The 27,788-nt window shown below is 38.6% G+C and overlaps 1 protein-coding gene across 6 annotated transcripts in view; it reads right to left on the bottom strand.

The window, feature by feature from the left end:
* The window catches only part of SFMBT1 (Scm like with four mbt domains 1), a 109,069-nt gene that overhangs the window by 80,458 nt on the left and 823 nt on the right, over positions 1 to 27,788 (bottom strand). The window contains exons 2-4 of one of the 6 annotated variants that reach the window (XM_087709153.1): positions 25,402 to 25,576; positions 21,086 to 21,144; positions 15,022 to 15,409 (exon numbers count right to left, since the gene is read on the bottom strand). The exons of 4 other annotated variants lie outside the window; for them this stretch is intronic. The gene's annotated coding sequence lies outside the window, so the exon portion shown is untranslated. The remainder of the gene's footprint in view (positions 1 to 15,021; positions 15,410 to 21,085; positions 21,145 to 25,401; positions 25,577 to 27,788) is intronic. One more of the 6 variants, XM_087709154.1, reaches the window with a different exon arrangement.

Here is a 27,788-nt window from a genome sequence, read left to right as displayed (position 1 = left end):
GGAAATCTGTTCCTGAGATAGGAAGTCTTGGGAACTGGCAGTGTCTATTATGGCCCCAAGATGCAGCAACCTGGTGGTGGGAGTGAGGTGGCTTTTTTCCAGGTTGACGGAGAACCTGTGGTCTTGGAAGAATTCTCTTCGTCATCTGGAAGTCTCGGACTGCTTGTTGGAAAGATGACGACTGGAGCCCCACTGGATGTGACCTCAGGGACGCTGCTACAGCTGCCAGGACCTTTATAAAGGTCCTGGGGGGCAATGACAGGCCAAATACAGAACCCTGCATTGATAATGGTGGCTTGCGTAATAAAATCTCAGAAACCTGTGGTGAGCCCTGCAAACTAGGATATGGAGGTATCCTCTCAATACAATACAATAGCAGAGTGTTCTAGTCCAACCCACTGCCTAGGCAGGAAGCCCTATACCATTTCAGACAAATGGCTATCCAACATCATCTTAAAGACTTCCAGTGTTGGGGCATTCACAACTTCTGGAGGCAAGCTGTTCCACTGATTAATTGTTCTAACTGTCAGGAAATTTCTCCTCAGTTCTAAGTTGCTTCTCTCCTTGATTAGTTTCCACCCAATGCTTCTTGTTCTACCCTCAGGTGCCTTGGAAAATAGTTTGAATCCCTCTTCTTTGTGGCAACCCTGAGATATTGGAACACTGCTATCATGTCTCCCCTAGTCCTTCTTTTTATTAAGCTAGACATACCCAGTTCCTGCAACCGTTCTTCATATGTTTTAGTCTCCAGTCCCCTAATCATCTTTGTTGCTCTTCTCTGCACTCTTTCTAAAGTCTCCACATCTTTTCTACATCGTGGTGACCAAAACTGAATGCAGTATTCCAAGTGTGGCCTTACCAAGGCATTATAAAGTGGTATTAACACTTCGCGTGATCTTGATTCTATCCCTCTATCCCAAGGTGGCGCAGTTAAATGCAGCACTGCAGGCTACTGCTAGATCAGCAGTTCAGCGGTTCAAATCTCACCGGCTCAGGGTTGACTCAGCCTTCCATCCTTCCGAGGTGGGTAAAATGAGGACCCAGATTGTTGGGGGCAATATGCTGACTCTCTGTAAACCGCTTAGAGAGGGCTGAAAGCCCTATGAAGCGGTATATAAGTCTACTGCTATTGCTATTGCTCTGTTTATACAGCCTAGAACTGTGTTAGCTTTTTTGGCAGCTGCTGCACATTGCTGGCTCATATTTAAATGGTTGTCCACTAGGACTCCAACATCCCTTTCACAGTTACTACTGATGAGCAAGGTACCACTTATACTGTACCTGTGCATTTCATTTTTGTTGCCTAAATGTAGAACCTTACTCTTTTCACCATTGAATCTCATTTTATTAGATAGTGCCCAATATTCAAATTTGTCAAGATCCTTCTGTATCTTTAGCCTACCTTCTGGAGTGTTGGCTATTCCTGCCAGCTTGGTGTCATCTGCAAATTTGATGAGTTCCCCATTTGTTCCCTTATCCAAATCATTGGTGAAGATGTTGAAGAGTACTGGGCCTAAAACAGAGCCTTGGGGTACTCCACTGCATACTTCTGAGATCTATTGACGTCAGCAGATCTCCTGGTCTGATGCAGTCCAGTATTGATCGAAGGGACTGCATTTTGATGTATTTGTATGCTAGATGGTAATTTAATTTCTTTAGATCTAATATCCCCCTCCACCCTCCTGAGTTCTTTGGAATCAGGAACAGGATGGAGTAGAAGCCTGACCCCTCTTGTCCCGCTGGCACTGGTTCTATGGCCCTTATCTCCCGAAGGTGCTGGGTTTCCTGCTCCATTAGGGCCTTTTTGGTTGGGAAGGAGGGGGTGAGAGGAGAGACAAATTCCAGGGTCAGACCCAGTTCCTTTGTTTGGAGCACTCACTGGTCTGACGTGGTCTGCTCCCATCGGTCCTGGAACAGCTGCAGGTGGCCTCCGATGGGAACAGTGTGCTGGTCGTCACTTGTAGCGACGGAAGGGCCTGGAGCCCAATCCACCACGAAAGGGCTGCTTGGAAAAGGACTGTTGTCGGCCCCTATCCCAAAAGAGTTATCAGTCCTGGGGCCTGTCAGAACCCTGCGTATATGGACGGTGGTATTGTCCAGTGCTAGTAGATGGTTCGGAGGCACGAAAGGACTGCTTCCAAAAAAAAACCAGAACCTCTATGCTCCGCCTTCTTTTTATCATTATTTTCAATGAGGACTAGGTCCAAGGCCTCCCCCAAGTTTCCCTCCCTTGAAGGGAGCAGAGGCCAACTTCCACTTGAACCTCATATCAGCGTTTCAGTGGCGTAGCCACAAGAGCCGTCTAGTAGTGACATTAGAGGCCAAGGCCCTGGATGCAAATTTAGAGGAATTAACAGTAGCATCTGCTGTGTATTCTCCTGCTGCTATAATTTTGTTCAACTCCTGACTCGACTTATTATCGCCCACCAGGAGTTTAGAGACAAGTTGGCGGAGCCAGAGAAGAGACACCCTAGATATGAGTGATGCAGAAGTGGCCGTCTTTATGGCCCAGGCAGCTGCCTGATGGGTCTTGTGATAGGCTTTCTCAGTCCTCTTGTCTTCCACCATGAAACTCTCTAGGAGGTCAGACTGAGTAAGATATGAGGGCTTGAACCGGTGGGTCCACCTGAGGTAGATTTAATAGGTCCTCTAAGGTAGAATCCACTGTATAAAGTTTTTTATCGCTGTTACTAGGAGTGGCTAGGGTGCCCAGTTTAGCCCATTGGCGCTGTACCACATTTAGAAATAATTTGGGAACTGGCACAATTTCTTGTGGAATGATGGGCTCATCAAAAAGCCCTTCACTTTGATCCGCTAGAGCTGAAGTGGTCTGGTCAGGTACAGAGGCACCAAAGTGGGTGGCAGCTTTGGCCATGCCTAAAATAGTCTTGAAGGAAGTATGTTTAGAGTCCGCTAAGGCTGGCCTGTCTGGGATAGCACTCTTGCCCCCAGAGAATTCCTGCTCGGGCAAGACATCCTCATCCACAGTTGAGTCTTCGCTATCCAGCGAAGAATGAGGGGAAGCTGACCTTTAGGCCGGCTCTTGAGGGGAAACCCTAGCAGAGCTAGACCTGCGGGGACATTTGGATCTCCGGTATGCCCTGGGAGATGGCCCTGGCTATCACCTCCTGCATTTCCGGGGGTAGGGTGGGTCCTTGATCCTCTGCCGGCCTGACCTGTTTAGCGGGCTGGGACAATGGACCCTGAGGAGCCAAAGGCATGACAGAAGGGAGATCTTCCTTTGCTTCAAGTGGGCAATGGAAGAGATCAGCATAATCCCCCATCGATGGTCTGGGAGACTGTGAAGAAACTAGAGGAAAATTCCTGGCCCTCATCCTCACTGTCAGATATGGGAGAGTTAATGGAGACAGGGACTGGTGCCTTAAGTGAGCTCCCTGCGAGGTTCTCCAGAGGAAAGGTTATTGATTATCGCTGAGCCTTATAAAATTGTTTCTCTAGCCTTAGAGCCACCTTGTCCTGCGTCTTGGCCTGCTTCCCTCCCCATCCGCCTGATGGTGCTTGCTGAGGCCACCTTGCTGGCCTGCCTAGCACACCCCCTACTGGTTGATGGCACTGGTTGGTCTGCCTCATTGGGGGCTCTCTCTGCCATGGTAGGATTGATCAATTACCCTTGTACAGGCAGGAGTTGCCTCACTCAACACCTAGTGTTACGTAGAGACACTGTAGAGTGGAGCGAGGAGAGGATTGGTGGTGCTGGTAGGCAGAGGTTCTTGTGGCATTAGCCTAAAGGCTCCCAGAACCCTGCAAATAATAAATGCAGGAGTATGGCCAAGGGAAGGTCAAAAACTCCGCTGCCACACTAGGAAGTAAACCTCACAATTGGTGGGGAAAATAACCCGCCGGATTGTCAGACGAAGAGACTCCCGCTGCGATCTGCTGAGAGCAGGGTCAGTCGGGTGGCTCCAACGAAAGGTAAACAGAGAAAGTCGCTTTAAAATGGCCGATGCAAGCAAATGAGGTGAAATGGCTGCCACATTGAAAAGGCGATAATCCAAAATGGCCACCGCCTTCAAATTAACAAGAAAATGGCTGCCATGATGAAGAAGCCGGCTGAGGAATCAACTGGACACTCAACAGGAAAGAGGTGATAGCGCAAGTGGTTGGGTCCTCACACCGCTGGCCGCTGAGCTCAAAATACAGCTGGATTACTGTAATGCGCTTTACATGGGGCTACCCTTGAAAAGTGTTCGAAGACTTCAGCTAGTCCAGAATGCAGCCGTGCGAGCGATTGTGGGTGCACCTAGGTACACCCATGTTACACCTATCCTCCACGAGCTGCACTGGCTGCCCATCAGTCTCCGGACTCGTTTCAAGGTGCTAGTTGTTACTTATAAGGCCCTGCATGGCATCGGACCTGGGTACCTGAGAGACTGCCTCCTGCCAATTACCTCCCAAAGACCGATTCGATCGCACAGGCTTGGCCTTGGTTCCATCTGCCAGCCCCCCGGGGGAGAGCCTTCTCTGTTGCTGCTCCGGCCCTCTGGAACGAGCTCCCTGTGGAGATCCAGACCCTTACTACCCTCCCGGCCTTCCGTAAAGCTACTAAGTCCTGGCTGTTCCGGCAGGCTGGGGGCTGTTGAAGTATCCAGCCCCGTTTCAATTGTAACTGTTGTGTATTTTTAATATTGTTTGTATCATCTTATTTATCCCCTCCCCTGTTTATTGTGAGCCGCCTGGAGTCCTTCGGGAGTGGGCGGCATACAAAACCAATAAACAAAACGAAACGAAACAAGCTGATCACGAGGGCTTCAGCACTCCGAGAAAAAAATTCAAAACGCTCACCCATCTGCTCTCTACAAGGTAAAATGAAGGTAACGATAAAAAAAAATACACAGAAAGGCTAGTTTGGAAAGTCCAAGTAACTAGTTTTGCAGGAACCACGTTAGGAAATGTCCACTGGGCTGGAGTGAGTTGAAAAAATCTGAGGTGCCAGTAGCGGAGGTGTGGCTAAAGATCTTTCAATTCAGTCCAGGGCAGTTCAGACAGAATTAACCCATGCTTGGACTCTCCTACTTTCCAGCTTGGTGCTTTAGTTACTAAACAAAACTAGCGCTCCAAACAAAAATAAAATAAAGACCATTGCCTTACCTGAATGGTCGTTCTCTGTGCGCTGTGGGAGAATAGACAGAAGTTAAACTCACGCTTGGATTCTCCAAGCAGTGCACAGGAGAACAAGTTTTGTTTAAAAATAAGAACACTATCAGAAACTCATTTGATATTTAAAGGTTTTTCATCAATTTTGAACAATCTGAAGTGCTAATACTTGACCTTTTAAAGCCATTATATTTGGCAACTTCTCTGTGGAATGCAATGAGAACAACTTCAGAGGTTTTTCTTCTTGAACTTCAAGATTTGCACAGAGATCATATATTCATATTCCATATTCCATATTCCCTTTCAGATTAGCCCCAGATGAAGACCACAGAAACAGAGTAGGAAATAGCAAGCCAAAGAAATTAATTTCTTTAATTAATAATTAACATGGTACAGTTAAATTAAAATTAATTAATTAAAAACATGTACCATATACAATATACATAGTATATACAAAAATAGAACAAAACACATAGCTAAAAATCATTAAAGTTAAAAATAATTAAAAACAATTAACACCAAGTTGATTCACCATACATCTCCAGAACTTTCTATCATAGAAATCATCCAGGCTTCTAAAACATTTATTCAATGATTTATGTGTTGCCTTTTAACTACCACCTCTTTCTTTTTTATAAGTACAATCCAACCAAAGTGTTATTAGTCTTCTTCCTTTTGCCCCATTCATTCGTCTTTTATATATACATTGGTCTTCATCATTTTCTCTGTACAGTATGACCGAACCAACTCAAAGTTTATTTTTTATACCGTGACTCACGATTATATTAAATCACTCACTTATTCAGCACCCTTTAATTTCTGACCCTATCTCTTTTTACTTTAACATACAAATGTCTTTTTCTTCTATCATACTTGAATCTCATTTTCATATTAATATTTATACTCCATAAACCACCACTATCCAGATTATAGCAGTATATAAAAGACAGAAAGGAAATAAATAACACCAGCAAAACCAACATCCCTCATACATAACTATTTTTGACAAACATTCATTCCTTGCAACAAATCACATGCTATCTACTAACCTTCTATCAACACTGGCATGTTTTAAAATTTCACCATTTCTTTTCCCATCTCTAGCATTCATTCACCCAAGCTAATTTTTCGTTATTTATGCATAACTTGAAATCACTAACGCCATTTTTTCTGCCAAACACAAATACCTTGTTTTCTGATCCATTCATTTTCAGATAGAACGTTGGTCCTTACCTGAACGTTTCTTTTCTCTGGTAGAGGCGGGAGGGGCTACAACAGGGTTTGTTACAGGCTGATTGGTCCAGAGACTGAGGGATTTTTCTTAAGTATCCTCCTTTCCTTCTCGGCTCCCAGTTTCACAAGGTCGAATGGAGAAGCTGACAGCATTATGTAAGGAAATAACACCACATATATCGAGAAAAAAATACCGAGCACCCCGACCCCATCTGATCAAACCAAGGGTGGAAAAGTAGTCCCTCCCACCTCTACCACAGAAAAGAAACGTTCAGGTAAGGACCAACACTCTTTTTCCTGTGGTTTCGGCGGGAGGGGCTACAACAGGGACATACCCAAGCTAAGTCCCAGGACAGGTCATTGATTCCGGCGGAGGGGAGGTTGCCACCTGTTGGGAGTACCCAACGGCCGAAGGCCGCATCTGCTGAAGCGAAATGAATAAGGCGATAGTGCCAAATCAAGGTGGAGAGGCCCAGGTGGCCCTCTACAAATATCTTCCAGCAGAGCCCTGGTAGCCCAGTCGGCTGTGGTAGCCACGCTCCTTGTGGAGTGGGCGGTGATGCCCTGTGGCAGAACCTGGTGAACCGCCTGATAGGCCTCCATGATGGCCTGCCGCACCCACCTGCCTATGGTGGCAGAAGACACCCTAGCCCCTAGTGACCTAGGTTGGAAGGACAGGAACAGGGCCTCTGACCGCCTGATAGGAGATGTACGCCTGAAATAAATGTGTAGGGCGCGGCGGACATCTAGGCGGTGCCAGGGGACCTCCCTCTCATGGGAAGGAAAGGGGCAAAAGTTGGGAAGGATGACCTCCTGCATCCTATGGAATAGGGAGTTGACGTTTGGCAGGAAGGTCGAATCTAGTCTCAGGACAACCCTGTCTTGATGGAATTGGCACAAATCCTCCTTGGACAACAAAGCACCCAACTTGGAAATGCATCTAGCTGAAGTGACGGCGACAAGGAAAATCACCTCAGGAACCTAAGGTGCACGGTCCTCAAAGGCTCGAAAGGGGCACCTGTAAGGGCTCTAAGAACCAGGGAGAGATCCCACGTGGGAAACCTGTGTACCAGGGGAGAGCACAGGTTTGCCGCACCCTTAAGGAAACCAGGGGAAGTTGCAGCGCCTGGGAAAAGGCCTGCTCCATATTGTAATAATGCTTATCATTGCTTCCGGGATTGGGCAACGAAGAAGGCCTCGCCCACTGATTCTGTACCACTTCCAGGAAAAGGGGAGGGGCTGGGACCTCCTCTTTATCCGTGTTGGGATTTATAAACATGGCCAAGTTGGGATCCCTGTGTTGGAAGACTGGCGGAGCCCCCGTGCCAATCTGAGTCGTCTTCTTGGCCTTGTGCAACATAGGCTTGAAAGCAGAGGAGGAAAAAGCCCTGGGAATGAGGATGAGCAGAATCCTCATCCTCTGAAAACCCCAAGTCTGGGTGTATGACCTCCCGCAAAATGGAATCCTCACTGACCACTGAAGGGAAAGGAGGCCTAAGATTATTGTGTCCTCTGGAAGAAGAGGGGGACCTCCACCTGGAAACTGCCGGTGGTCTGTGCACCGCTTGGGAAGAACTGTCCCTGTGGGCTAGGCCCAAGGAAATACCCCTAGATATAGCTACAGAGATGAGTCTCCTGATGCTATCAGGCAACAGGTCTAAATTCTCTAAATCCTCCTCGGAAGGGCCCCGTGATGGAGGCCCTCGGAGGGGGCTGCTAGTAGGTAGTCCCGGGATCCCCCTTCTCCCGGGTCCTCCACCCTTTCCCTATGGGTTCTAGGTGAGATGGGGGAGAAGGGGAAGCCACCCTCCTGCGGGACCTTGCAAGGGAAATAGAGGGAGAGGAAGGACTGAAGCCCCTATGGAGCGATTCAGAGGTTTGAGAATGGGGTCCAATCAGAGATCTAGATCTGCTGGAGGATTCAGGCCTAGTTGCCTGCGTCAGCTTTTCTGCCCTAGCCACCTGTTTTTCCAGGGCTTTTTGTCTTCTGGATTCATCTCTAGCGGCTGCTCTGGAAGGGCACTGATCGGCTGTAGGCCGCTGCCCTGGGCCTAAGTCTGCCCTGGCCCTCCTCTGCTAGATCTCCTTGAGTCTGTGGTTCTGGAATTGTGGAGGCCATGCCTCACTCACATGTCTATCAGATGGACTGCGATTTTCTGCCAGCCTCAATCCCTGGCCGTGCTGCAGACACTAAGTGAATCCTGACGCCTGTGGGCCCCGATCCACAGCCCTGAAGCAGGCCGCTGCTGGTATTGTGGCAAGAGGCCGCCGCCCACGAAGTCACACCAAAAATGGCAGCCGCGTCTTGTGGATGATGAAACGGGTGATCGTAGGGCTCTGAAAATTGGCTCTGAGGGATTAGCCTCACAACGAGCCGAGTCCTTGAGACTCCTGCGCCCGGATTCACAGTCCTCCAGCCTCCTCGGGTCACGCTGTTCAGCTAATTTAAACAGGCGCGGCCTCCGATAGTAAATCAGGCCGCGGCAGCTCTTTGAAGCTGCAGTGAAGCTCCGCCGGCGGCGCTGAAAGCAGATCAGCCGAGCAGTAAATCTTAAGTCGCTAGAGGCCGCGCTTGAGCCGCAGAGACTATAACTTGAGAACACTGCCGCTGCTGAGCTCTAAAGGAGCCAGCAGTTTACTGACTGGCCATAGGGTAGGAGGCAAGCCCCGCCTTTCTCCATGAGACTGTAACAGTCTCTTTGGCCACAGTCTGTTTTAATCAAATTTAGGATAGCCAATTAATCGAATCAATACTTTAATTGTACCTCACTGGAGCCACAGTTAGTGCTTGGACCAAAGACTGAGGGAAACTGGGGGCTGAAAGGGAAAGAATACTTAAGAAAAATCTCTGGACCAATCAGGCTGTAACAAACCTAGTTGTAGCCCCTCCCGCCGAAACCACATGAAAATTTCTGCTATCTCTATTCCTGGGATATCTCTCTGAGGCCTTCAGAAAGGTTGCAGATGCCTATGATTCTGGAAAGGGATTTAATAAGATTGTGTTACAACTGGAAATCAATCATTCCACTGTCCAGAAGATCATCTACAGATGATTTCAAACAACTGCCATTTCACCCAGGTCAGGCCAGGCCAGGTCAGCAAATTCAGCCTGAGAGTAGAATGGAATATGCTGAAATAAGCCTCTAAGAATGTCACCATGTTACCTACAAGTAGTCTTGTTACTATTGATGTTGAAGTGCATGAGTCTACCATTACAAAGAAGATGCATACATTCGATCTACGTGGGATGTGTTCTGGAATGACTATGTCAAAGCAAGGATCTAAATCCTATTAGACAACCCACAAATCATTGCGTCATTTCAGTGTTACCTAAACAGAATGACCAAGAAGCAGGTAAAAACAGCAGTGGGAGTGGGAGCAACTTCTGACTTCCTGTCATCTTCCTCACTGAGTTTCACTCTGGGAAGCTGACATAAATCTTTCTCTCTTCTTTCCTCTGCTCTGCCTTCCTGCCCCAACAGGCAGGTAAGTGGCTGTTAGAGATTGAGAAAGTGAGCAACTGGCAAAGGAATTCAGCAATTTTCTCTGTTGACTTTTTATCTATAAGTTTCCATAAGTAAAAACTTTGTTAGTGGGAAGGAGCCTAGAAGCATCAGCAGTTATATCAGTTTCTTTCTGGTTCCCCAAAGACTTGTGAAAATCTGGCAGAAAATGCTGAAAATGAGGATCACAGGATAGGGGCAGACCCACATCAGTGCTGAACAGCAGCACAGAAGTAGCAAAAAAGAAAAAAGAAAACAAACCCAAATTTTCATTTCCTCAAGTAAGGATCCTGATATTCTGTAAATTTATTTGAAGTACCTTTTTTGATAAAATTTTGCCCTATGATGCAGCATATCGCCCAATTAAAGGTTTCAAAGTATCAGACAGATACTAAGAGTTTTAGTTGTATATAGATTTGAGATGCTGTGGTGCAATTTGAAACAGGTTTTGCCTGCCTCAAACATTGCACAGCTGAAAAAAATCTGCATGGAGGAGTAAGAAAAAACTCCCCCCCCTCCCAACACACAAGTGGATGTAAAGACCGATAAATAGTTACAAGAAAGACCTGCTCTCGGTTGTTTCTGTCAAATAGTTCAATGCTAGATACTAAAGAGTATATAATGTGGTTTTTTTCACAGAAGGAAATAGCTATCCGTTAATTTTTCTTGTTCAATAATTGAAGTTGATTTTTCAGGGGGGATTGAATAATTATTTATTGCTTGAATGAAGATGAAATATTGATATGTGCACATTTAAAAAATATTGTATGTACTTTTTCACTTAACTATTTAAATGCTAACAAATAAAAGAGGACACAATTCATTCTTGTTTAATCCCCGCTCAATGTTCAATAATTTTTAAAGCATTTAACTTTATTCTCACATATTCTTTGCTTCAATCATGTCCTTCCCTTCTCAACCAACTTTCTCAATTATTTTTGTGCGAAGCATTCCCTGCATTAACCCTATTTCTTACCCTAAAACAAACATATAATAAACTCAGATTCATCTGTTTGCATGACTTGAGTGCAAAAATACGTCCTGCACACCTCCTGTCCAGCATAAACTGCAAGTCTCAAATTTTGCTCATTCTCACTTTTCATTCATTTCAAACCAGAATTCTCCCAAGCACATTGCCAGGCACAATTAAAGCTAATTCCAGATATTAAAATTAAGACTAATACCCTATAATGTTTCACTCCTTTTGTAGAATAACCAAACTTTCTTATAATTCTCAGGCACTACTTGCTTAACAGAGAGATGAGTGGCACACAAATTTTGTAAATAAATAAGTAAAATAAAAACTGACATCATATAAATTTAGTAAATAAATAAAATAACATTGGGGTGACACCATCCACACCTGCAATCTTATACTTCTTCAACAATTTCAAAAGCATCTATAATTTCCTTTTCAGGATACTAATATTGATAGAATTCATTTCAATGTCACTCTCTGATATATCATTATCATTCATATTATTCAATTAATCCTTCCTAACAAAATTTGAATTCCCCTGAATCATTTTACTGCTTTTATTCTTAATTTCACTCAATCTGCTAGAGGATTATTATGTAGTCCTCTCCATTCTCCCTCAAAGCAGTGTTTCATTTCTATCAAATTATTCCTCATTTTCTCTGTCTCTTAATTTTGACTATTCCTTGCTATTTTGACTGTGTTTTTTACCTCCCAATTTCTTTATGCACATTATAGAAGAGCTTTTTCTCATCTTCATTCTTGCAGCAATCATCCTCTTTTACACATTGTTTCTTATCCACAGCCTTTCATTTCATTCCAAGCATCTTTTTTCATCCTTCCATTACTGTTACTCCATACATTTTTGTGTCACTCTGTAATACAATTCTTTTCACTGTTTAAAGCACTCTTAACCTTTCATCATAAAAAATCAAATTATTCATGACTCATTCCTTTATGTATGAATAAAATTATGATTAATTATAAACATGATTTAACTTATTCAAAACAAACAGTTCTTTTTCTGTCACCATGTCCATTTATTTTCGGATTTCCAAACAACCCAAACACTTTTTTTGCAGTCATTCATCCCATCCATACATTTGTGTCACCTGAGTAATTTTTAAACCACATCACATCTACTGCATAATTTTTCCCACATCCTATCTCTGATACTTTTATTGCCACATATTGGTATACAACATGCAAGTATCATTAACATATGAATTTCTACAGTCTAGGGACATCAATCCATGTCTTCTGAGATGCATTTTAGATCTTTCAATATACAGCAACTATATCTATAATTAAACTCAACTCCACAAGATCAGGCCACTTCCGAAGTACAGGTAGTCCTCGATTAATGGCAATAATTTGGACCAGAACTTCTTGTCACTAAGCTAAATAGTTATAAAGAGCAACATTATATAACTGTGCTGATTCATGACATGGTTACAATGCCATTTGTGGTCTCCTGCCAGCTTCCCCATTAACTTTGGTTGCTGGAAGCCAGCAATGAAGGTTTCTGGTGATCATGTGATTGTGAGGCATTGTGACCATTATAATTGATAGCCAGTTACCAAGTGCCCCAAATCGTGAACAGGTGACCACAGGAACACTGGGACTACAATTTTGAAAACAAGCCATTAGTCTCCTTATTCATAACTTCAAACAGTTGCTAAACAATGGTCGTTAACAGAGGATTACCTACATTGCATAATTCCTCTTTCTCTTAATTTCACAATTTTTTTTAATTTCACCCATTTTTCTTTTTAGTTTTATTGATTTACTTATGACTCTTACCATCTCCTTCTCTTACATTTCAAGTCATAACCACAACACATTACCATTATTCCCAGCTGGGACAACAGTTATTAACTTTTACCACTTATTATAGCTTTGGTTAATCAAGGCTTTGTGAGTAAGACACCGGATTTAGGATAATGAAACTGTGAATGCATGATATTCTCTGTTTATAACACGAACTTTAAAAATAATATTAAGACCTTCCATATACCAGCTCTAATAATATGACAATTACCTATTTATAATGTTGGGGTTTAATGAGTCTCCAAGTAGAAAATCTAGGATTGCAATTCATCTGCCAAGAAACCACTCTTGGTATATAGAACATTCATTTTCAGTCTGGAATTAAACCAGATTAAATATACAGAGGAATGCAGCCTTATGGCAACTACAGTTCAATTATTTTCTTCAGGATAAACACAATTTATATTCCAACCACAATTTGTCTGATAAAGAACTTAAAGTATCCTTTATACTTGTTCACATGGAGTAGTGTCAAATTTGAAGATTTATTCAGGTCAAACATCTTGATTTTAAAAGTTTTTTCTTGAAGAAAAAGTGGCAGAACAAAAGTCGTACTAGCATTATTTCATATTTCTCCATTGCCTGAATTAAGAAAGGGTGTATGCCTTCTTCAGAAATTTCAACTAAAGAGAATTTCTGAAATATTTTGCCATTATTATTATAACCCAGTCCATCAATGTATAGGTAAAAGTTAGGAAAAATTTTAAATTGGGCACTCTGGTTGGGAAGCAAGGCTTATCCTCTTTAGAGTTCATGAAATTCATGGCAGTATCTATCAAGCAAGCATTCAACAGTCCTTGTGTGACTAGCAACCTTTTTTTATATTAAATATCTTCCATGATGTTTCTTTCAGAATGCATCTTTTGATTCTTTGTTCTCATTTACTTTCCACTTTGTAATTTTTAGTTAATTTTCCAGACACTGCATTAAATTGTGTGTTTCTTACTTTATCTGCTACATTACATAGATTCTACAGTCTAGCACCCTGACCTACTATCAGGGTGGATAAAAATCAATGATTTAAAAAAAAATATGGTTTTTTTATTTAAATTGGATTTTTTTATTTAAATTGGATTTTTTTATTTAAATTGGATTTTTTTATTTAAATTGGATTTTTTTTATTTTTATCAAATTTATTTTAATAAAATACTTTTGGAGTAAAAGTCTATCGACAGATAGTTTTCTATTTAAGATACATTAATAATTTAGTTTATTCAGCATGAAATGGAGCTTAGTTATGTAGCATGAGACTGTATATTCTGCAATATTTACATTTTTGGTAAACTCATCCAATGAATCTAAGCTCTGCAAGCTAAATAGGAAACCTTCATTTTGTTTGCAAATAATAATATTAAAGATTCTAACTACCAGCAAGAATGAATCCTTACATTTAAAGAGCATTTTCTTTCAAATTTTATCTTTGATTACATCTTCTGCTAATGTCCCCAGAGAGTATGTCAAGCTAATCATCCTGTAATTTCCAGGAGCCCCTCTGGATTGCTTTTTATAAATTGCAATTGCTTTGGCCACTTTCCAGTATTACGGGTTACGAGTGTGAGACTTTAAGGACAATTTTTGCCCAAAGTTCAAAAGCCATCCCAGCCTAATGATAGTTCAGCATTTTTCTTTTTTTTTTTTCAGGCCATGGAGTCTCTTAAGAAAAAATAATCACAGAATTCCTAATCAATAGGCAAAATTATGAATAATCACACACACAAACACTCCCTATTTGGTGAGGCTTCTGAAAATAACCTAACTAGGCGTGTAAGTTAGAAAAACTACTATGGATGCCTTTCACAACTCTGAATAGAGAGGTTTGATTTTGTTTGTTGCCTTATACTGTCATGGAAACCTCTCAAATTCTTTTGGAAGTAAGGAGTTTTATGGAATACAGTTTGAAAAAGTTGTTTTAGAGTTTATTTTCTTGTTCCATTTGTTTGCTTCAACTGGCCAGACTTGTTTCCTGAAAATACTGATTTAGTACCAGTAATTTGTCTTGTGTCATCCATGGTGATGGCTCAGTTTCTCTACCATATCTACATGCTTCCTGAATTTTATGTATTCAGTCTAGTAATTGAACAGCTTTGCTGACCAATTTCATGCTTTTTGGCCAGTGCTTTGCCTGTAGCCTCTTGGGCTTCCTTGTTAATTTTTCCTGTTTTCTGCAGCAGGGTATACATTCTATTTGGCTTCCAATGTTGTTATTTTATACAGCTTCCAGATACTTTGAAGGAGTTGGACATTTTTTATTATTTATTTTACTCAAGTTAAGCACTGTCCAACTCTAATCAACTCTGGCCAGTTCACACCATAAAAACAGAACAACAAGATACAATAAAAATCATAACAGTAAAAACCGCTCACCTTCTCTCTTAAGCTTCCTTTTTATCAGTTTCTGCTAGAGTGGTGCTATTTTTCTTCTGACTAGTTCCAATTTGGTTTTTCTCACTACTGGAATCTGAAGTTTATTCACAGATGATTATCATTCCCCATTATATGTCATTCCTTTGTTTGCATGCTTCTCTGATATTCTTAGGTTAACTTAAGATCCCTAGCAGTTTTTGGCTTTCATTATTAAGTTTGATTTTAAGTCTACTAAAACTATCCATAACGATTCTGTGGAACTAATCTTCCACATCTTCTGATGGTTGGGTTGCATCCCTCTGTGCTTATTCCTGTTCTTCCCGAACAGCTTGCACTCACACAGGTTCCCCTAGTTTTCTTATGCATGATATGCCTGCATTCTTCATTCCTACAGTCCCATTATGAGAAAATATAAAACTGATAAACAAACCAAATCTCCCAAATGCTTGTTTTGAGGTTTCCATAGTCATTAAATAGCTAGTTTTCAGTGGTGTACCTATGAAATATCTGTACAGTTTTTTTTCCCATCCCACATATGGCATGTTGGCTCCATAACTCTATCCCCTATTCACCCTTTCCCCATAATAAAGCACAAGTTAAATCATGGTTTAAATCGGCAATAAAAAGGCTTGATTTAAATCAACTCAATTTAAATAATAATTTTTAAAGAGCAACTGTGATCTCTGTCCCGCAGCAGTTCCTCCTCTGACCCACTGTTGACTCAACAACAGTCCCATTCACATGAATGGGACAGCTGGTGTGCGGCAGTGATACAACAAGGCAAGGGATGTCTACGGGAGGCCTTGCTACTAAATTGGGAGAAGATTAAAAGACAATATTATTTAGAAATTCCAGTCTGGCTATCAATTATTGAAGCCTTTTCATACACAATAATATACAAAAAGGAACAAACAGTTAGATATGTGAAATATTGAATGCAGAGGATGAACTTAAATCTATGCAAAAACTAAAAAAGGAAGATATAAAGATGAACTGGTTTTCATATGTGGAAATACAATCTAGATATGACAAGGATCGTAAAGAGGAAAGTTTTTATAATAAAATGACTGGTTAGATAAAATTTTGATGGGTACTAATGAAAAAGTAATTTAAAAACTTTATGGACACTTACTAGAGGTTAAATTAGAAGAAGAACAAGTTAAAGGAACTATGATAGCTGGCGGGAGGGGGAATTTGGGCATGGGATTGAATTAGATGTGGCAGAAATTGTGGTCTCAAAATTATAAAATGATAATGTCAACAGAATATAAAGAAAATTCGTATAAGATGTTTTACAGGTGGCATCTACTGCCAACAAGAATAGCAAGAATGTTCAAGAATAAATCAGAAAAGTGTTGGAAATGTCATCAGATATCAGGTTCATATTACCATATGTGGTGGACTTGCGCAGAAGCAAACAGATATTGGACTAAGATTCACACGTAGTTGGAGAAAATGACACAAAAACATATAGACTTAAAACCAGAAATTTTTTAATTGGGAATTATACCAGAAATATATAATAGAGAATTGAAATATTTGATTGTAAATGTTTTAACAGCAGCTAGAATTGTATTTGCAAAAATTTGGAAAAATTAGAAAATACCAATGCAGGAGAAAATTATTCAAAAAATTATGGAATGTGCGGAAATGAGTAAATTGACATCTGAAATTAGAGAACAAGAAGATGAACAATTTTACAAGGTTTGGGATTTGTTTTATCAATGGTTAGTAAAAAAAATCATGGTAACCGGAAAAGTGGGAGAACTTTTTATATTTCAAGAATAATAGAATGATACATGCAATATTATAAGGGTTTAGCATTGTTAAACAGATTAGAACGATGTAACGGATGTATGATTTTAATATATAGAATATTCTGTTTAAAATGTAGGAATAATAATTGGAGTTGAATTATTGATGCAAAATGTTGTTGCATGTATGGATTCAATATTTAGAATACCTTGTTTAAAATTAAGGAATAATAATTATAGTTGAAAAATTGACACATAGCAATAATGTATCTATGTTTACCAAATGAACAATTTGTGACTCGATATATAATTGCAAGTGGTGACCATGGAAAGGACGCACAAAATCTTGTAACCAAACAACATGAAATGGAAGAAGGATGTTATGTGTTTTATGTTTTTGTTTGTTCTTGTTTGTTTAAAAATAAAAAAATAATAAAAAACAACAAGGTAAGGGATGTGGCAGGCAGCAGGTGAGTGGATGCCCACTAACAGGTGCTGCCATGATGGATCTGAAATGATGAAGTACTCCTTGCTAAGCAAAAGCCATTACGACTTCTATAGGGGTAGATTTGTCTCATTAAGTTGCTTAAATTGTTTGATGAGGGGGAAACAAACATCTATCTGGATGGAGTAGATCTTGTTGACATGGAATGTGTACTTGGACTTTCAAAAAGCTTCTGACAAATTCTTCATCCAACATTCTTAAATCATGGGATTGCAAGCATGGTTCCCTGATGGGCTGGAGGCCTAGCTGAACAGAAAACAAAGAGTAACAATAAATGGGCAATTTTCACAATGGATGAAAGAAGCAAGGTCACACAAGAATCTGTTTGGGCCTCAGGGCTATTCAACTTCTTCATAAATGATTTTGAGTCAGGAAAATCCAGTGAGGTAATAAAATCAAAGTGGTAAAAACACAAAGGAATCTCTCCAAACCTGGTGACTGGGCCGCTAAATAGCAAAAACAACGTTAGCAAGTATAAAATGAAGCACAGTGGAGATAGGAATTCATGTCTCACCTATAGTAAGGTAGGAAATTAACTATTGGAAGAATTGACACTATCTTGTGAGATCTTGACTTACTGCAAATAATTCCATGAAATCAATCACAAAGCATGCAGCAATTACAAATAAACAAATTCCATGTAAGGATGCAGGTAGTTTTCCACTTACAATCACAACTGAGCCAAAAACTTTCATTATTCAGCAGGACAGTTTTATGACTTTTTTGTCATAGTTGTTAAGTGAATCATTACAGTAGTTAAGTGATTCATTTGCCGGTAATGTGAATCTAGATTCGTCAATTGACTTTGCTTGTTGAAACTAGTTGGGAAGGTTACAAATGATGATCACATGACCCTGGGGATAATGCAACAGTCAAAAATACATGCCAGTTATCAAGGACCCAAATTTTGATCATGACCATGGGGATGCTGCAATTGTCATAAGAGTGCAAAATGGTCATAAGCCACTTTTTTCAGTACTGTTGTAACTTTGAATGGTTACTAAGTGAATAGTTGTAAGTTGAGGACTATCTGTAATTTTAAAAAGGATTAGATAATAGATCAGTTCATGCTGCTAAATAAATGCATGGTGCAACTATGTTCTGGTCACAACATCTCAATAGGGATGACAATGGAATGGAGAAGGTACCAAAAAAAGCCAAGATGATCAGGAATCTTGTCCTGTATGATGCCAGGCTGTTTAAACTAAAGAAAATGTGCTTATTATGAGTTATGATTGCAATGTGTAAAAAATACATGGTAAAGACAAAACTTAATTGATTTTGGAAGGGGACTAGATACATTCCCAGAAAACAAGTATATCAATAGTGATTAACTTTGTAGATGCCGCCTCCAGACATGGGAGCAGTCCACCTCTATATATTAGATGGGGTGTTGGTCTTACCTGAGACGCCCAAGTTTTTACACATGCAACCAAGTAAAACAAGGTCTGGGGATAATACCTGCAAGGAGAAACAGGACTAACTTTGAAAATAATGCTATTGACTAGACTATTCCCCTTCCTCTTATTTTAATTTCTGTTTTGTGTTAATTATTTAAAGTTAGTTGCTAATTTTATGAAGAAAGGCTACCAACATTACCAGTTGGGTTGAGAGCCCAAGGGTTGGGGTTTGGTTTTGTTTTTTTCCCCTTGCTTGTCTTTTCTTTTTCATAACAATATAAACTGCAAACATCTCTCTATTTTTGTTTTGGGAAATATTTTTTGTAGTTGCTGGCGTAATTGGATTAGATCTATAATAGAAATAAATATAGGATTGGCTCATAAATAGACAGTTTTCCAAAGAATCCTGAGAAGATCATTGGAAGGGTATGGATGGGAGTGATATCTTCACATTTCCATCAGTTATGGCCTAGCACATGGGCTGGCACATGGGCTGAGATGCAGTCAGCAGTGGACTATGTTCCAATGGCTGCTAAATTCTGATTTATAATGAATGAAAACTATGCTATTTTTATACATCTTTAAATAAAAACATAGTTCTTATTTTTCTTCACCACCCACTCCACACTAAAAGTCCAAGAATATGTAAGAAAACTATGCAAGAATGTGTAATTTTAAAAAGAGCCTACAAATTTTGTCATTAAAGTGTATAAATTATTACGATTAACCTCCATGTTTAGTGATTAGGTGCACAGATTATACTGGTCTATGACGGATATCAGAGCCATGCGTAGTCTTCTTGATACTGTTCAAATAGCTCGTTATTTAAAATTATATAAAATTAGTACAATATACAGAAAAATATATAGTGAATAGAAATTTTAAAACAACTTAACTTCTTTTTGGTAATATTTTAGTATGCCTCAAAACATTAAAGGAAATGGTTCTACACTATTATTAATTTTTTCTACTGAAATCTATAAAATGCCTTGTAATAATAGCTGACGCTGAGTGAGGTAAACTGTAGTAAGCACTTTTCATAATCTTTCATTTTTGTATGTACTTAGAGATTATATTAAGCTTCTATTGTTTATGGTACACAATTGGGTAGTAAAAACAACATGTGTACATATCTACTGAAAGTATTTGATATATATTAACTATAGTATATAATATACGCTACTTTAATAAATAATCAATATTTGAAGAGTCACTCTTTCAGTTACCAACCAAGTGTCTAAAAACAGAATTCCATCCAAGATACTCTCACAAAGTTCCTATCAATATTATATAATATTTCTATTCTAAATATCTCCAGAAATCAGTTAAATTGGAATACTTTGATCTTAGGCTCATAATCTCTTTTCACCATAATGATTAAAAACTCTAAATTCAACACTGCTTTGTTCGTTATCTGTAAGGACAGTGCTACTGACCTCTGAAGTCATTTGTATAAAACCATATTCCCAAAGCAAGCATATACCCACAGAGCTTACATTCCTTAATTCAACAACATTACTCCAGCTCAAGATACTAAAAACATTATTTTCTTCCACTTCCACATTAAAATATTACCACTGAAGTCTCTCAACAAGTTCATTGAAATGTTCAATGCGCTGAAATTACCATAAGTGCTTAGTCTGGAATACAGATAACAGTTTTTCAAGGCAAAGCCCCTAAAACCCATTACTTGAACTTAAATAACTGGTCCTACTGTGCTATAACAAGAGACATGCTTGGTATTTTGAAGAGGCCTGAACCTAGCTTTAATTATTAGGTATATGAGAAGTTTCTCTTTGTTGCTGATTATCTTTTGAAAGCTCTACATCCTGATGTCCTTTCTATGCTGCCAAGATAATCTGCCGGCACAAAGACCAACAGAGTTTAATAAAGATTTCAATACAGATACCTAATAAATAATATGAAATGAAGAGTCCAGAGCACATATGAAAAGAACATAAAGGCATTTTCAGGAGCATTTGTGTTTTTCTGTCACAGTGTTATTACCATTTCTTGATTAAAAAACAAGCTACAAGATAGAGGAACAATGTGGATCACAGCTGTAGTGTCTAACTATACTGTTTTGCACTAAATATTGAATTCTTGCCAAAAGTTGTTATAGCCCTAGATCATACTTCTGATCTGGACCATTTTTCATACCTTTATGTTGTTTTTTGCATCACAAAAAATTATCAATTGATAAGCATCTTAAAAGAAATAGCAAATACCAAAATGTTTAGCTTGGACCCTAAGTCCAGCAACACGGTTCACACAATCTTATGATACAGAGAACCTACTAAAGCCCAATGTTTAGAAAAAGCTACAGTACACATTTTTCTGCTCCTGAAAAATACATCCTACAGGAATCTATGTATCTTTGTCTCATATTCTAGTTACAGTCTCACCAGCACAGGAGAATATTTCATTAAAACTTCAAGAATCCATCTCCTCAGTCTTTCATCCCCTAAACAAAAAGAGAATATCAAAGCATTTTTATTAGGCACACCATTTTTGGCACCACCCGTTTTTGCTATTTACTGTAATAGAAATTCCTCATGATTGGTTTTGCTAATGCAAAATGATTTATATAGCACTATAAAGGAAATCATAGACTATCCTAAAGACTAAAAACAGCGAACAGACATAAACAGATTAAGTCAACAGGAACAAGTATTTTTCCTTTCAGAATCAGGCAGTGCAGAAGTTTAATAAATTATTATTAATAACCAACATGACATTGATAAGAGTGGCCCAAAATATAAAAATCTAATAACCCTTTTCAAAGTAATAAATTGACACTACACTTGTACTTAGGAACAAATGATTAATAATTAAGGTAAAGGACTCTTTTCTCCAGATACTAACTGAATCTTTATTCATTCCTACATTAGCAAGCAAACCCAAGACCTCTGTGTTAAACACCTGCACAGTAACAACAGATCTACACATCCACTAAAATGCAAGCATGTACAGGTTTTCTAACGGAAAAAACTGCACATCTCCCCAAAGGATGATTTGCTCTTATTGTGGTTTATAATCCTAAATAGTTTTGTTAATAGAACAAAAGGTATCTTAGTTCCTCATGATAGAGCCCATCTCTCCTATTATTTAGTTGAATGGGATTTTTTTCTTCGTTAAGTCAAACACATCATTACTTTTCTAAGTAGAACATGATCTTTGACTTTAACTAAACCTGTATACAACTAAGTGCACTTATCATGACAAACTTGCAACCTACTACTAAACCTATTTCATCTATTCCTTCCCTTTTAATGAGATTGCAGCCTTAATCTTTTACATTTTGGTATTTATTTAAAACATCTATGTAGCCACCTATCTTAAACCAAACTCTGGGCAACTCATAACACAAGGATATAAATAATATATACCAACAACAAAATAAAAACAAAATATTGAACAAATTGAAAGCAAAAGACTTGTCGAAATCACATATCTGGCTTGTTCAACATACTGTTTTAATGAGAACTAAGGGCCGCAGTCATTCTCATGTCAGAACCAGAAATAAAATCCAGAAACAACTGCACATATTATTATATATTTATCATCTGCATACTTGAGCACCTCCTTTTCTTTTAATATTAGCACAAAAGATTATTCTTAATTATTCCAATACTTTAATGTCATAGAAGACAACATTAAAGTTCCCCATAATTCATCATCTATAAAGAAAGATGAACCTATTTCCACATTGCAAATCAAAAACACGGAACTACATTATTCGGATGCTATTGTAGCTATTGATCTCTGTCAAAAAGGGAATCCTGCAGCAGAAAGGTGTTTCTGAGAGAAATAGGAGGGCTTGGTCCAGGAGTGAAATTCAGGTTCAGACAGGTTCTGGAGAACCGGCAGCGGAAATTTTGAGTAGTTTGGAGAACCAACAAATACCACCTCTGGCTGGCCCCAGAGTGGGGTGGGAATGGATATTTTGCAATATCCTTCCAGGAGTTGGGAGGGAATAAGGATTTTGCGGTATCCTTCCCCTGCCACGCCCACCAAGCCACGGCCACAGAACCAGTAGTAAAAAAAATGAATTTCACCACTGGCTTGGTCTAAACAAACTGTTCTGTGAATATGGATTCCATTCATGTCAACGTTCTGCATTTATGGACATTGCAATCTTCAATTCTCTCTTAGATCAGCAAAGGAAGCCTTTAAGCTAGAGATTCTTGCTGAATGTTACCTACATGCCATTCAACAAATCAACATGGGCAATTATTGTCTACAACCACTTTCACTAACGCTCTCTGGATTTGCCCTTCCATAGACAGGCACAAAGTCCTCTGAAGGCAAGCAAAGGAAGAAAAAGAACTAGGGCAAAACCAGAAACATTGAGAGGGGACTCTAAGTCAGTATAATTACCTTCAAGACCTCGGGGAATAAAAACATGCTGTAGCAAACATAATTCAAAGACCCTGTAGACTTCTATACTATCTTTAATACTTTTGCTTCCAACAGAAAAACACATGCATTTTTTGTACTCTTATAAATACTATATTGAGATTGACTGTATTCAAGAACTAGGATAACAGTTTCTTATACAAACTAGATAGAGAGCTATTAAATCTATTCCTAACAAGGTCATAGCGCACAAAAGCTTTCAGCAAAAATAGTTCTTGGATTTTTTTTTATCTCTCTTTTCACAATCCTACAAAATAAACCAACTAAGCTACATAAGCAAAACAATATTTGTAAATAAAAATGATAGCTGCATCTGTCACTTTAAAGGGAAAGTCCTGTGCTTTAAAAAGGTTAATTTCAAGCTTATAATCAGAAATTTGGTTTTTATGCCCAGACTTGCCAAATAAGTGATACATAATTCTTGGCAACAGCCCAGCATCTATGAAACAAGGAACAATTATTAAAGTTTACTACATGAAACTTTAAAAAGTTATGAAAATGTGATATGAATATCAACATGTCACAGGCAACAGTTTTGGCACATATTTCTTTTTAACACCTACTATTTCTCTCATATAGCTATTTGTGAAATTGTTTGCTAAGAGATTACCCTCCATACAAAAATAATACAATAATACAATAGCAATGAATTACAAATAGAAAAAACTTACTAAGTTAAAAAGAAATTAAAAAATTAGGTGCCCTTGCCCATTTAACTCATTACTATAATATGTTTCCACCTCCCCAAGGATCTATTGTCACTTTTAGAATCTCTCTTATTCCTGGAGTAATTCTGGCATATAAAAAATAAAGTCATCCAATATACAAAGAAAAAAAAAGTAGAATGAATTCTATATTCTCCAACTTTTGATTTTAGTACACTTTAATTAATAATTGTACATCATCCCGAGTTATGCTGCATGGCGTATGGGCAAAATAATAAACCGCCAAAATAAATGTAGAATTGACACGAGCTACCATCTCAGTTACACATCTATGCATCATAAACCTCATTGAATCTCACTGAGCATAATTCTGTTGCTAAATATTGAGAAGGTTATCAAGCTCACCACCTGGCTTGATTTACAAAAGATACAAAGTAAAATATAAACATTGACCAAGATTGGAAAAACACAACAATGATGTATTGTTGAGAAACTGAACCATTTTTATAGATGTGGAAATATGATCTTAGAAACATGTGCTCATCTTTTGATATAATAACTGTATTATTTCTTTCGTTTCCTATTATCTTAATTTAATAACTATAAATATATCTATACTGGAATAAGAGGTGTTCAAATCTGCACATGCTATACTTGGTATAAATTTTCCCGCAGGTCAGAAAGTTAAGTTCCAAATATTTAGTAAAGTCTTCTTTCATTTTATGTTAAGTTTATAAACCTTGAAAACCTTGAATTAAATGAGATATTGAATGAGTGGGAAAATGGGTTGTAGGGCAATGTCAACAAATGTGCTCATAAATTTTTAGAGCCTTAATCTTGAGTACTATGTTATTCAAACATATTTTCTTCTTTTTCTCATATTCTGGTGCAGGGAAAGCATTTTCTCCATCTTTTCTATAGTTTGCTTTCTACTGCACATAGTTTTCATGATAAAGAGATAGCATGCATCTTAGCACTACAAATGTTATTAGCATTGTTTACTATATAGATTTGGCCAGGTTAAATGCTCATCCTTGGGCTGACTACCAGTTTTACTGCAACATGTCCAACTCTGATTCTACTATACGAAAAGTCTTTTTTTATTATTATTGTGGTGACCTCACAGTAATAGTAGTAGCTATTACAGGTACAAAAATAGGAAGCAGGATCCACATCTGGAACAATCATACAATATAATGGCAAGGGCATGAGGAAAGAAAGGACTTAGTAGAAAAATGTTCAAGTAGTGTTGGCAGAAGGAAATCTTGTCTTGTTTCCAGGCCTTTGGTACAATTGACTATGCTGGCACAAACTGCATAATAAGTATCTTTTTTTTTTTCTTATAAAAGAAAGTTATTTGATGAAAATAATAAATTGCATAGTAGTGAATTAACATAAAACAAATTTACCTAAGGACACTTTTGTCTCAATTCTTCAGGTCTAGATGTGCAGATTTATTTATATCCAAACATGCAGAAACAGCAGCCTTTATTGCACAACATAATCCTTCGCTAAAAGCAAAGGAAGCCCTACATTTTATTTTATGAACAATTCAACATATATAGTATATACAAATTTAAAATGTTTTTCAAGTTTTTATAAATTTACAAATAAAGTATTTAAATTAAGTAGCTCACCTATTATGCGAGAATTGACACAAAAGCGTGCATAAATACTTGCATGTCAAGAACGAAGCCTGAAGCAATGCCAGCAGAGTTGCATTTTACTTGAATGGGATTTCACCATAATCATATAATTTAAGACAATCCTGCTGTCATCCTAGTCTGATTACAGCCTCCTACGCAGTCAAGTCTTGAAAATATAAACTGCAATTAGACTCAACACTATCCAAGGGTTTTAAGAACCAAATTAAACTTTTCTTGTTATATTTATTTATTATAGCCTAATCTAAGCATAGTATCTAAGAATCATTTATGTTCAAAATACTTTTTTCATATATAACAAATTAAGGATTACAGGTGTCTATTCTAATGCGTATACCTGAACCTTGAAGTTAAGTGATTTAGATTTTAAGATCTTTGTGTATGAATAAACACCTTCAAATAAATCTTGACATCTATCTGGATAAATCCCTGAAGTTTTCTTGACAAGATTTTGGGAAGTGATTTATCATTGCCTTCTTCCTAGGGGGTGAAAGAGAGTGACTGGCCCAAGATGACCCAGCTGGTTTTGGGCCTAAGGCAGGACTAAAACTCATCATCTCCTGGCTTCTAGCCTGGTTTCTTAATCATTACACCAAACTGGGATCCCTTTTAAGGTCTACACGTATATCATTTACTTCATTATATAGCAAAATAAAGGCATCCATTACTGCAGAGTGAATGGAGTTGATTTATGTTTACAACACGTAATATGAAACTAATTTCATATTATATACTATTTTAGCTATTTACTGCTAAGCTACAACTCTGAGTTACATCAGTGGCCTACAATCACATGATGCTTGAAATATTAAATAATTTCTTTCCCTTTAAAAAAAACATTACACATACCAATAGTTACTCCCACAATCAATATCATTTCTCATTTGGAAACAACATCCAGAGCCAAAAAAGTAGTTTCTAGTAGATGAAATTAAGTTGTCAGTGAAATTAGAAAACTGCCATTATTCAATCACCCCCCTGCCCATATATAATCTTTGAATAAGTTCACCCAAATGATGTACAGCTTTACTTCAGTTTAATGGTCAAAAATATCTATTTTTTTTACTGTACTTGAATGTTAGAATCCTGCACAGTATATTGTATATTACTGAAATATTTGCTATGGTAATGTCCCAAACTACTGACAGCAACCAATCTTATGAAACAAGTAACAGCAAAAAGAGACTAAAGAACCACACATTTATGAGTGAAAATTTCTCTAATCTATTTTTCAAGTGGATAAAGTAGAGGCAGAATTATCATTGCTCAGACTGCTACAATGTCAACAAATTTCTCAGAAGCAGATATAATCATTCTACTAAAATCCACCCAGGTCTAATAAATAGACATCAGTCTGTCTCACTGTATGGATTAAGAGGCCTAGTAATGGTATTGCTTTTTAAGGACTGATAAACTGTCTAGCATTTACTCCTGCAAAACAAATGTGTTTTTTTTTTAAACTCCCCTGGTCTTTTCCTTCTATTCATTAAGAAATGTCAACTTCCTTTGCAGTAGTTTGTACTTTGACTTGAGATATAGAAATATGTCCATATTCAGTGCTTCTGAAATTGTATATGCAAAGGAGGGTTCTTTCCACTTCATTCTTGAGTCACAGATTGCCTGATTACAGGGTGCCTGTTTTTCTTATATAACTATATAACTCCCCCTTCCATTGTAAGATTATTTTTGCAATATGAATCAAATGTGTTGTGCTAAAGTTTTAGTTCCCTCTACAGCCAACTAGAATTTATATCCCAAATTCAGGACTTGGGATTCAGGTGCATCCTGAGCTTCATGGGCAGATTTATATCCAAGTCAGCAACGTCTCTTTATTTTCAAGTACAAGAAAGAGTGACAAGAGGTGAGGCAGGAAATAGAAAGAAAAACAGCAGAGCATATCGAGCAGTTGTTTTTCAACTGAAAGCAGAATCCCGCAGGAGAAGACATTAGCAGCACTTGTAAGATGGAAACTGGGGCTGGGCTTAGTGTAAGTTTGTGGCACTGTACTTAATGAAAACAACGTGCGCAGCAGCTGCGGATCCGACCATCCTTGAGATTTTAGTCCCCAAAGTACGCATAAGGTGTGCACCACCAGGTTGACATGTGAAACTGTAGTCGGATTAACATCTCACCGAACAAACGTAGCGCTTTTTAGAGCATGCAGCAGTCCCGACAACAGTCCCGTAATGAGAGTTTAAAGATCACATACGCCGCCATGGGGAGGGGGGGGGTGTAGCGAGAAGACAGAAAAACAGCCAAATAGTTCATGAGGCCTCTTCTCTTCAAATGAAGCCATATTTAAGTTTTTTTTTTTAAAAAAAAAAGAGGGGGGACGGACTGGACGAGGACGACTTCTCAAC

Source organism: Thamnophis sirtalis, unplaced genomic scaffold (genome assembly GCF_051295495.1).
Source record: "Thamnophis sirtalis isolate CommonGarterSnake01/CBP01778 unplaced genomic scaffold, rThaSir2_p1.2 scaffold_3, whole genome shotgun sequence".
Taxonomy (NCBI): Eukaryota; Metazoa; Chordata; class Lepidosauria; order Squamata; family Natricidae; genus Thamnophis; species Thamnophis sirtalis.
The sequence above is the reverse complement of the archived record's forward strand: the minus strand, read 5'-3'. Positions and strand labels throughout refer to the sequence as shown.